Below are 13,281 nucleotides of genomic sequence, written 5' to 3'. Positions count from 1 at the left end.
CCGTGCTTGTTCAAGGTAGGCTAGTGATGTTTTATTCTTTTTGATTTTAGGGCCATTGAAGTCCCGTTAATGTTAAATGAAGCTATGAAAATAATTCCTAAAAGTGACTTACATAAGTACCTACCTACTCCTTCTTCCTACTATTTATTGGGTAAAATATCTGCTTCTTCTTTAGGCTAATTATCATCATAAGTCCCAATTTGGGACCATATTGATTTTTTAATAAAATAAACACATTCTACATGCCTTAACCCTTAACCAAACTCCTTGTAGTCACAAAAAGTCATCTGCGTGTGAAACCCATAATTTAAATACCATTCCTCATAAAAACAACGAATGTTCTAATAAAATAGTTTCATTCACAAGTGTGAAGGGAAGTTCGTTTTACCAAATGTGTAGCACCCTATTACTACTCCAACACAAACCCCTTCAAACTATGAGAACTCCAGTAATTATAGGGCTCCGGTCAAGTGTGAAACGCGATAATAAGAGAAGCGACCATTTTTATTGGTCTACACAATATTTAATTTGATTATGACCAAGTCGATAGATCACATTATTCGAGGAAGTTTGGATATAGAGAGATCGTGGTAAAGGACTTTTTATGTGATGGCTTTTGAGACGGATATATTTGAATTGGTACTATTTAGGGTAGAGACAAACTAGTATATGGTCCTTCACGTGAACAAACAGACATTAAAACTCTTTCAAGGACAGACTTAATACATGCCTCAATGACGTGAATAATTATGGATCATCAGTTTCATGCATCGACTAGCACCTTAGCTAGAACAAGAAACTCAGGTTTGTTATAAGATATAGGAGATACTAAATCAACATACTAACCATAAACCTGCATACTTTTAAAACACACGATCAAGTATGATGTATTCCCAATTGTTCTAAATTCCATTCCAATGATGAAATAGTTCTGACACTTGACGGTCCAAATCGTAAACGAGACCTTTGGGCTCTCATCGCTAGTTAAGTCCCCAAACGACAACAATCTGTTTAAGTCTCAAAATCATCAAGTTTGCTTCACAGAGTGGCTCTTGACTGGCTTAAGCAATGTTTTCGCTTCCCACGTCTGTCAAACGCATTATTGTAAATATTATGACTACTGTTGCATGTCGCGATGTTTTGTGTTATCGACTTAATTTCCTTGTTACAAATCTTTTGGTTCGAATACACATTGGTTTCGAGTTTCATTGGTTCTTTGATGTCGAATACGATTCGTATTCCTAAAAATATTACATTATTTATGGAAAATATTAATTTCATACAATCTATAAACCGTTACCATAAATCCTATTTACACACGATCCTTTTTCATGTTAAAAAATAAAATTAAAATGTTGTTAGAGGAGATTAAGTAACATTATACAGTACCTACAGTTTAGGGATATTGAAATTATAACAGAATGAGAATATTCTTTTCAATGTCGACGTAAGCCTTTAAAACTGCTCGACAATTGAATTTGCATGGTTCTCAAGTCGTTGTACACTCTGAATAGACTGCAAACCCCTGTCTACAATAACATTAGTAAGCTTTCTAATATGGAATGACAAGCCATTAAAACACTTTGTCATTCCCATCACTCGCTACTAACATGGAAGTGATGGAAACTAATTTACCAAGTAATTGCAACGAGTAACCAGAACGTTTATGATTAATACTGTCTATAATAACTAGTTGCGAACGTTTGCGTAACGTGGCGCCTGTAAGTGTTTTCTTATTAGTATAATAAATTGATGTCATGATTGGCAACTATTCATTATTTTGTATCAACTTTACATAAACGTGTCAGGTTGTTTATCAGTAGGAGTTATTTTTGTTTTTCAATTAAATACTTGTACGTCGTCTTGTTTTGAAGAAGCATCGTTATACACAAGCTTATTTACTTCATTAGTAGTGAGAACGTCACGATATTCCAACATATTAGTCTTAGACCTGTCTGTCGTCACTAATTTATCGATTAGCTACCTTTAAATAACAAGATATCTAAATAAATCATCCTGTCACCATAAAAAAGTCACTTAACTAGGAAACCTTGCACATAATTATTTATGTAACAGGTAAACTCAGAGAACTCGTGTAGGTATATAAATCTAACGATACGCAATCAACTGTCGATGTCGAAGATATTTCGCTCGGCGCTAACTAAGTTTTTGTGCTCACTTATTAGTGTGAGCGTGAAGAATGCTAATCGAATGAACACGCGTAATTGACAGGCCGGCAGGCTGTCAACACACCGCCCTACATTGCAATTTGTAACAAGTATAATAAAAAGATCGATGACGTAACAAAATCGACGTATCCTCAGTTAAAATATCTTCGTGACAACCAGTCAAACCCACGAGAATCTATGTACAAGAATAAGTCTATAAATTATTGTATGTTTATTCTCTGCCTAAAAATATTTCTTTATTCTTATTGAAAAGTTATTCACTTGATTCCCTATTTCAAGCACTCATGGTCTAAACAAATTAAATTAAAATTAGTAACAATCATTCAAAGCTTACAAGAGTCAAGTCGCTCTGAACATGTACAATCCCGAGCAACTATCGAACAAGACTACCGCGCACTCACCAGCCCTTTACTTAAGTCCTTCACATTCACACGAAACAACAAACGTAACAGATTAATCCCAACAATCCACGTATCAATCACACTCATTATACGATACCTAATTCGATAGCGTACGGAATTTAGAAACTAATTGATTAAATTAATATCAAACGGTTAATTAATGCTAGATTTATATGCTCTTTCAATTAAATTTACATGTCGATATGGTAATGATGGTGCAGACAGTTGGGATGCTGCGGAGACCGAGACAAGTGTCTCTTGTCACACACCTTGAGCAGATAAACTGAGCAGACACCTTTAAATGAATAAAAAATATATTTGTTAAGCTTGTACACAACTTGCTACAGGTTATCATGAAGCAAAGCCATTTTATGACTGTTGGTGATAATCGCGGCATTATACATCTCACTAACAATATAAAATCTTAATCAAAATTCAATAACCATAAAATCAAGCATTTAATTTATAACACTTGATACGAAACGTACTGAAAAAAAGATTAAAGCGCACAAGCCACCCATGACGAATCCCAAGCTCGAAGTCATAAAAGTTGACCCACAACAATGCATTATTTACCATTATATATCGGCAGGGCGACACACAGACTAATCACAAATATAAACATCACGCTAACGTAGGTGTAAAAGCGGATAGCAGCAACAACTTTGTTTGGATACAACACTAGAGCTACCAAAAACTTGACAATGAAATTGTATGGGCCAATATTGACCCTTGCGGTATGCCAGCGTTCCCACGATGTCCTGACGAAATTTCTCATGAAATAAACTTAAACATTGGATGTAACACTAGAGGGCGCCTCCTCTACAATATGGAGGGTAAACAAATTGCAGAACAAATATTGAAACTGATTATCCGAGTACTCGGACTGGATATGGGTTACAAAGGCGGCTTTTAGGTCACAAAAGACATGATAATTGAATTGGATTTTTGTGTAATCGCTGACCACTTTTGATCCTTGTTTAACATCTTTACTGGTCCGTGTTCCGTGATGTGCGGTAGATTTAAGTATCAAATTCACTAAGAACATTTAGGTTTACTATTTCGTTGCTTTTGTTTAGCGATTTATTGATATAGATCTCTAAAGGCCCACTTAGCTTTGCCAATGAAATTATTTATTACTAACCTATTAACGTTGTTCGGTTCTACTTAACAGCAGGACGTCTGACGTAGTGAAAGCTGTGTGCCAAAAACGACAATACCAATTAACAACAACTTACAAGCGTTTAGCGGTTTTAAAGGAAACAATGTTCGTACTCGTATATTACGTTAACTGTGATTTATCTTGTTTACTTCCATGAGTCTGTTAAAATGTTAATAATGGCTTTAAAATTAAGACCTAAATCTTAAAATAATCTATTTAACTGGTATAATGTATCCATAAAAATAAATTTTATCCCATGCCCATTTTAATGTTGTACGTAATATTTGTCTGAACAAACTACCAGTCTAGGGAGCACATGTATATTTGTCTAAGATTAAATCCATCGTTCGTGCTTACTTTATCCTCATGATTTATGAATACCATGCACTTGACGTTTGCATTTAAGTATAATTATCACAAATCATAATGTTTGAATTGCATTTACTGTATAACTTTGTACGGCTCAGGAGTGATATTTTGTTAAATGGACTTCAATAGACCTATCTACACAACTTAAGAGGCTTCAACCAAATTTGGACTATAAGTGTATGTCTAGAAAGTTTAAATCCTACTGAAAAGGTTATTATATAAAATGTAAATGTTAATGAACTTTAAGGTAATTGTGTGCTTTATGAAACTAGTGTTAAAGCTTCAAATCCGGTGACTACAAATGTTAAGGTGGTACAACACCGCAAAGAGCTCCCGCTGCGTTGTTTGTTACAGTTGTCAGTGAAGTAATTTAAATTTATCAGTTGCGGGTACGTGAAGGTTCCTATTTTGATTCCGGCGAATTTGCCAAATGGGTTTTCATGGTGGTACGGTATCGCACGAAGCATAATCGGCCGTAGCGGTAATTATCTAGGAATAAATGGGTTGTAAGATGGAGACTGGAAATATATATCACTAACTGGGATTTCAAGTAAGCTCCGAGAAGTGGGTTAACATGATGTGTTGAATTCCAAAGACAGCTTTTAAAATTAATGTGATGATCTATTTACAGCCGAGACCACACGTAATAATATCGCAGTTAGTATTGCAGCAAGTACCACGTGTATTGCGGAAATATAATACATCGAGAACATCAGTATTAAGAAAACTTGGCAGCGTGTTTGTAAACTCACTTATGAACTGTCAAAACTCATTTCAGTTTCGTAATATGTAGGGGATTTTATTGTATTTGCGACTTTATGGTGTAAATAATAGATAATTGAAATTTGGTGATGAATGGAATTAAAACCATATGGGCAACTTTCTGCGTAGATGTTTAAAAGAGACACGTGTCTGAATTACAAATAGTGAAACGTGCAGGTTGTAAAAATAAGTCTGCGGCTATATAGGGTGATATATTGTCCAACGCAATTTTGAATACCTGTAAAAAGTCTCTCGCAGCTTTAAAAGTAGGTAAGCCAAAATACCCCGTGGTCAGTGTATGAAGGATTGCAACGCATTGCCATACACCGACACAAAAACGCGGATGACTTAGCACGGCGGTTCAGGTTTAGTCAGTAAAAGTCTGACACTACCCATTCCCCCCCCCCCCGAGGGAGTGGGTGTCTATGAGGATGCCCCCGCCTAAACAAAAAAAAAGTGTTAGCCAAAATATGCTCAAAGCCAAACGAAAGTTGCGTGTAAATTAAAAATCCAATTTCAGCTAGAGATTAAGCGGTCTACTGACAATTAATGTTAAAAGATATAAATCAAGTGCCTTCCACTGCAGAGAGGTAACACATCTATTACCGCCTTCCGAAACAACATGTTCATCTCCATAGCTTCGTGACGCGTTTAAATACATCATTACCAACAAAATACCTTAATTCAGAGTTTCGTAACATATATTATTACGAATTTAAACTCGTTAACAGGTGGGCCATTTGGCGTCCTTAACCAAGGAAGCTAGTTAGGTGTCAAACGATTATATCTGGGACTGGAGTCACGATTTCTGATTATAATAAACAGAATATCCATGTAAGGTGGCTAGGATTGTGTTGATTTCGCTTTTAGCTTTATTAGATGAATGTATAGCTGTTGTTGTTACAGAGTTTAATGGTATATCCAAAATTATATTTTAGTTTATGGCTTTGTAATGAATGTCTGCGTCTAAATTGCCATTGTTTAACGTGGTTACACAAATAACAGTTTATTCAAACATTATATTATGTAGCTTGTCATATTGTGTGTCATGTGATGATAAATTAATGACTTATTTTTCTTCATACGGAAGCAACATAAAGTTTCCATAATTCTACCTCATTTATTCATCATTAAGAATAACAGGCAGGACATTAAAATGACGTCCTTTATCATTTGCGTCCCATTAAAAACTATTGTAACTAATTAAAATATTTCTCCTTGTTTCAGATACATCACAAACGCTTGACCTCTTAAGAAGAACAAAATTACAAAGGTATCTATCATTAACTTCTTGGTACTGTCGTTATTACCAATTATTGCTTTGGCATTGAATGCAGAAAATAAAAAAATTGCAAATGTCAGATCGATCAGCATAAATCTCTATAAAATTACAATAAGAAGTCATGGTAATGGTTGGAAGAATTGTGTTTATGAAACTATATATGACTTGCTTATTGACTTATTGTGCATCAATTTACGCATAGACATATGACGATAAACATACGAGTACTGAGAAATCTAGCCATCGCATATTTTATTTATGAACAAGAATTTTATTGTAAACAATGACACGCTTTTTAGAACCTTTTATGACATTTTTTTCAGAATATTGATATGAACAAATAATTGATATTGAAGTTAATTCCAACAATGTTTAAAAATATATACATCTTCATGAACATGAGCCCACCAGACTTAAAGCTTTCACACAATCTAAAACCAATTACAGTATGAAACAAAATGTTTAAAGCTAACTCAATCTAATCAACGTCAATAACGACTTCGGAATTCCCGACATCCATTACAATAATAACAGTGCCATGACTAAACCAGTTAACAGCGTTGACAAACGATGTGACAAACGTTCCTGTTAATTTGTCTTCGCTTCTTTTTTCTTTAGCTCCACTTTCATTGAGACAGACTGCCGCTTTCTTCACGTCTCAATTTAGATTTTTGTTAAGACTTTACGCATTGTAGCGATTCACTTTGAAGCCTCTAAGACACTCTAAGTGGTCATTACAAGTGACTCCGACTATAGATTTTTCCTTTGTTTTCATGTCATTATTTTCGAATTTTGTCAGAGTTGTACTTAACCCTAAATACAAATTAATGTTGTTTAAAGCGGTATTATTTAGTTGGTGAATTTGGTTTTAACTGTTCCTTTCTTTCTGTTTCTGTTATCAAAATTCCAATAATTAGGAAACTACCTTAGGTTATGAATAATATTGAAGTAGTACACAAACTAGTAAATCATTTACGAAATCAAATAGAAGTTGTACTTTGTATGAATGATGTAGCTATAGAAATTCTCAGTTATTAATTCAATAAGCTAGATCAAACGATAAGCCAGACCGTATATGGGACCGAATCAACTGAATGTCAGTACAAATTGTGATCGCCGTACTACCTTGTAAAGCGGTATAATGAATTGTTAATTGTTCTAATGCTCGATGTATGACATGATTATTGCCGCCCCGATAAGATCTTTGATTGACTGATTAGTTGCTGACTAGCTTACAAGTTGCCACAACGATTTGACGTTCGTTATCAATTTGATAACTTATTTGAAATTTATGAAGTTGGATAAGTTTGAATTCTTAAAGTTATTGGAAATTTTGAAATAATTTAGTAACCATGTAAATAAGTTCTCCATATTTTTTATTAAATAAATTAACATTACGATGCGTAATACCAATATTTAAACAAATTGTCCATGTGGGTAATGAATTTCAGTAAAACGATATAATTACAATTAAAAGCTAGAAATTATGTCAGCGGTTAAGATAAGTTCTCGCCATTTATTATTGTTAAGAACACTGATCTTGCACCGAAGATTTTACTAACTGACTTTGATGGTAGACTTGAATGGACCATTGATGCATAATTTATGGGCATTACATGAAGTGCGGCTCGTTCATGGACACATTAAAATTCATTGTTCCACGTCAAGCACATTTCTCCGATTCAAAGGTCAAGTTTAAACAACAATTTTGATTGGTGCAAATTGGCGCCAATGTTTAACCATTCTGTCATCTCCTACCAATCAAATGCATTAAACATTGCGGGTGAAAAATTGCTTTAATTCAATTTTAAACCTTGTTGTAAAGTGGCAAGGTTGTATTTGATTTACATGTAGTTTTTCAATGGAATAAAAAAATGTTTTTCGATATTGAATCTGATTATGGCTTCGTATCGTAGATCTGTCATCAGAAAGATAGAAATAATGCTTCGTGATTTTTTATTTATAGAGAACCTACTCGGAAAAACTAGCCTTTCAAAAATAGTTTATGTTAATAAGAAAAGGCTTATGGGTCGATAGTTATTTAATGATGCTTTGTCTCGCCAAATTCCACAGTGTCTTAAAACTCGTCTCTTTAACCAGTGCGTCCTGCCCACTATGACTTATGGTGCCGAGACATGGACGCTTACACATGAGGCTGTCCATAAGATTAAAGTAGCACAGAGAGCCATGGAGCGCGCTATGCTAGGCATCAAACTCCAAGACCGAGTCCGTAATGTGGATATCCGAAAACGAACCAAAGTTCGAGACGTCGGTGACACAATAACGAGGCTGAAGTGGAGCTGGGCAGGCCACTTGGCCAGACGAAGTGATGGCAGGTGGACTAAGGCGGTGACAGAATGGTGGCCAAGACAAGGCAAAAGAAGCGTCGGTCGTCCGGGAGCAAGATGGGTCGATGACATTATAAAGGTCTCGGGTCGAGTCTGGATGAGGCTAGCACAGGACCGTAGAAATTGGCACGAAAAAGGGGAGGCCTATGCCCAGCAGTGGGAGGATAAAGGCTGTGGATGATGATGATGATGATGATGATGAATAAGAAAAGTGCTAAGGCTGCCTGAGATTTAATAAAATAAAATTAGGTACAGACAACTCATCTGTCTACAAATAAAATATTTATTTTAGGAAAGATCCATTTTAAACGACTAGCTACCTTCTCCATAGGTATTTTGATATACTTATTGGATAGCAGTTAATATCATTGACCAAATAAAACCAAATACCAGCAACACGCAGAACATCTAATGAATTAGTTTTATTGCTCACTGCCTCACATTGCCCGAAATAAGCAAACTAAACCAAATCCGCTGATAAAGCCGTAATAATTAAATGTTTCGCTAAGTTAATAGAATAACAGGCACTTGCGAGCAATTATCTATGATTGATAGCTAGACAGTCCACAAACACGGCAATTTTGCCGCTCAACCATGTTGGAGCCGTCAAATGATTCATAGACTTGATTTTCAATTAAATTTATTGAGCTTTTGCTTCAGGCATTGGGTTAAGGATTTGATTAGCTCCTTTCTTAATGTGGTGAGTGGGCATTTACACGGTGAGTTCAGCTTTATTAATTTGTTGCACTGACACAGATTGGTTGATTAAATTTTCAGAATTGAACGTTTAATTAAAATAGTATTTTGTTACAATTTGTCATTTCTCAATCGTTATTATTCCCTTGTTCAGCTGTAACTGGATTCAATTTATAAACAGACCTAGCAACTGCTGTAGCAATCACCTTGTCGGTACAATATGAGTTCTATATATAATTCCTGTTTAAATCCGACCTACCACAGGCATCATAATTTACAATACATACTTCACACCTATTTAAAACAAAAATGCTTTCGGATTTAAACTCGCGTCCTTCAGTGAAGACCCACCGCAGTTATAATGCATCATAATCTTCACTTTATTACTGGCCCACATTTCACTAACATTCTGCATAAGAAAGCTTCCTACTATTATCACTTACGTTCAAAACCGTTTCGCGATGCACGTTACATTTATAGGCGATAAATCGTGAGCCGTCAAGTGATGAAAGACATCGTCTGCGGTCGCGGTTGAGAAAAACGTTGCCAGGCTTAGATTGAAATTTTTTTATAGTTCTTTCGGCTTGATTTAAAGTGGCCTAGGGTTTAATAAAAAATAAATCAATCGTAAGTATAAGTCTTGTTGGTCAGCATATATCTTTTCAGAACTTTTTGAAAAAACCGACCAATATGGATGTTAGTTATGTTCCAGATATGGGAAAGTTTACTAACAGTTTCCCACTTACATTAACAAAGACGGCATTTTTTTTAAACAATTTTTAATCCTCTTTCAACACAAAGTACCTAAACATGTGTCCGTATCTATAAAACCATTAGACAATTTCGCGTCAACCATTAGAATTCAAAATTTATTATCAGAAGATGTTCATGTTTATGGCACGCTTCATGTGGTAGGTAATGTTCGCGGCCGGTGGTCGCCCGCGCTCACTCGCTCTCATCGATAAATCCGAACATGTCATGTTCTGCACCCACATTTTTATTCATCACCTCGCGATCTTTTTATTGTGCCGTTACAGTCTCCCGCGGATCTCTCTAAATTTATTGCACCGATGAACTTGCGTGCCTTATTTATGGATATGCTTTTAAATTTTGGTTCCGCTTTAAAAATGTTGTAGGTAATATATTGTTAAACATTTCTATTTCTGCTTCCTCCATGAGTTTATCTGCAACAAATTGTTCAGCAATACGACTTCCTACTTATGCGGTCTCGTTAGTAATCACGTGCAAACTGCCAAACAATCAACACTTGGATGTCTAAACTAGGAAAGCTGTGTTTTAGACACAACATGAGCAAATCTGGACCTATTTATAAACAGCTTACGTCGCACGAGTCAAAACAGTTTAATTTTAAACGCACGATTAGCAAACGACGTAGGTTTGGAGTTGATTTGACGATTACATTTCAACGTCGTGACTTGGACTTACTTGATACGTAGTTCTATGGTTAATATAGCAGTCTCTCTCTAGGGTCGGTCTCTTTACCTCTGGCCTGATTAATGTTTCTTTGTCAGTTTGAATCTAGTGCTGTGAAGACTTTGGTGAATGACCAGTCTTCCACTTGATCCACGTGATTCTTGGTATTCCAAATTAAGAATCAACGTAGGACAACTTGTACAATTTATTATGCAGCTCTATCTTTAAAGCTATTTAAATTTAGGTTACCCTAATTAGAATCCAGAAATGTAGAAATATTATATACTCTTAAATCTTTTTTTACCTATCACTTATTGTCTGTCCTTCACTTTTACTCAATGACCTGATCAAAAATGGCACCAAACCGACCAAACGTATTCCGATCATCCCAACAACATTGTTGATTTCAATTACTTATAACAGAACTTAGTACATAGCGAAGTAAATTATATTGTAGCAAGTAGTTACCGTATGCAATGTATTTCCGTACAACTCGTAAACTACCTTGGCGAAATGGTTACAACCAGGCTCGTAAACACTCCGACAACCTGTAACTATTTTAAATACATAATTATATTTGTTATTCACTTGATAAGTGTAAAATCATAATTATTTCTATTAAAGTGTCAAAACGATGTCACTTTATTCAAGGCAGGTGATTATTTTTAATTGATTTTGTGGGAATTTACTCTAAGTGCCGCGGCTGTCTATCAGATTTCAATGTTGTTTTAGTTTTTATGATAAATCTGTGAGCAATTGCTTATCGTACGCTATTTTTACGTCAATTATTTGTTTAAGCTCCTGCTTATGGCGTTTTATCCTTATTTAGCGCGGGTTCAAAAAAATCAAATCACGTGCAAACCCAATCAATTCTTTAGAGAGGTCAAAATTGGTGATTCAAAATCCAGCAATCAGTCCACATTCTTCATAAACGTAAATCATTTCTTAAAAGTTAACGGACAAGGATTAAGCCCGCGTATTACATCTACAACAGCAACCTCTACACATACACAAAACGACAATTTCCACATTCCCGCAACAATTCAATACACTACTTAATTCGAAGCTCCAGTAACTCGGATACATAGTAACACGTGAACATAGCTAGCATTGTAAGACATGCACATTAATCGTGTCGCGAGTGAAACAAGCCGGTTCACCTGTAGCCGCTCGTAATCGCGATAGCCATCGGGGAGTGGCTCCTCTCGCTTCGTTCTAGATAACGTACTGATCGGTTCAAAATGCATTCATTTAGGATTAATTAAATTAAATCATATTAATAAAAAAAACATGGTTTTATGCGAATAGGGATGGGATTGGATGCATAAGGCGGAGGATTGGGTGTTGTAGCGCAACTTGGGCAAGTGGACTGATATAGACTGATTTGTTTGAATATTTATTAAATGACATGAAAGGAAAGACGTTAAAAATTACTAATTTGTATTAGGCTGGGTATTTTACTAATTTTAGCAGCGACAAGTGATAAAGTGACGGCTGAAAGCTAGTCAAACATAATTATTCATTTTGTTTTAACTTCTATACTTAAATATTCATATTAGAAAAGACATGCTAATTGAAAACCATTGAAATATAACGTGACCAATCATAGTCTTTATATTTAAAGTTTTTTCTTATATACATATTATGATAAGTTTGGGACCCGTTAAATCCTATCTATCCGCATTCGACCTATAAAAATACATAAAATAATAATAACGATACACAGACTCATTGCGAGTCTGTGTTATTCTGACGCTAAATTAACTATTTCTGTTCTTTTTCTGTCATTCTTTACTAACACACACACTACAGAAAAGTTTATGTGTCGAAGTGCCATCAAATAGCATGTTCTAAATTAACCTAACAAATTGTAATGGAAACGCTATATTTTCTATTTATTTATCGATAGTGTTGCTAAGACCTCAGATAGTTCTACACACTTAAAAAATCGCAAGTCATGAATTGTAAAGTCATAACATCATAAACATATAACAACAATGATGTTGAACTTTTTAAATTAAGCCAATACTATTTTAATTCCGATAAAAAAAACTGTCTTCAATAACTCAATGAAAATGAAATAAATTATATAATGAACACTTGTGTTTTCACATGTACCGCGTACGCGATCAAGATTCGTATCCGAATGTATGCCTCTCGATGTCTCAATTAAAGGATTTTATTGGTCAATTTGCGATACACAGGAAGAAAAAATGGCCGCCGTGTGTAATCGTCTTTTAAAAGATTCATAAGCTTTAAATTGATGTTATTTACTGCTTTCTTGTATACCGTAAAATGGTTATATTAAATGATAAATTGAAATTTCTGTTTCTTAATTACTATGAAGGATGTTTCGATTTTAGTACTGCCTTAAAATCGCATATTTTCTTGAGGTTTTTTTTAAGGTTTTGAATTCCGTTTAAGACGTAAAGACATTCTAAAGGGATTGGTTTTATTATGACAAGTTTATTGTAATCAGTCTATTGATATTCTGATCGATATAAGTCTAAATTTATTGACGCCCTTACAAGACCGTGCCCAAGGAACTGCTATCTGATAAGATTTGTTATAGGCAATCTGAATCCTCGACATTTCCTATTACCTGTAAATCAATACGTGTGTTATGCTCGTTTTATAA

At 34.9% G+C, this 13,281-nt stretch overlaps 1 protein-coding gene across 3 annotated transcripts in view; it reads left to right on the top strand.

The window, feature by feature from the left end:
- LOC113503490 overlaps positions 1 to 13,281 on the top strand; it is a 183,976-nt gene that overhangs the window by 118,063 nt on the left and 52,632 nt on the right. For all 3 annotated transcript variants that reach the window (XM_026885496.1, XM_026885497.1, XM_026885498.1), the window contains one exon: positions 6,111 to 6,156. The gene's annotated coding sequence lies outside the window, so the exon portion shown is untranslated. The remainder of the gene's footprint in view (positions 1 to 6,110; positions 6,157 to 13,281) is intronic.

This window comes from Trichoplusia ni, chromosome 19 (genome assembly GCF_003590095.1).
Source record: "Trichoplusia ni isolate ovarian cell line Hi5 chromosome 19, tn1, whole genome shotgun sequence".
Classification (NCBI taxonomy): Eukaryota; Metazoa; Arthropoda; class Insecta; order Lepidoptera; family Noctuidae; genus Trichoplusia; species Trichoplusia ni.
This window is presented reverse-complemented; position numbering and strand designations above follow the sequence as displayed.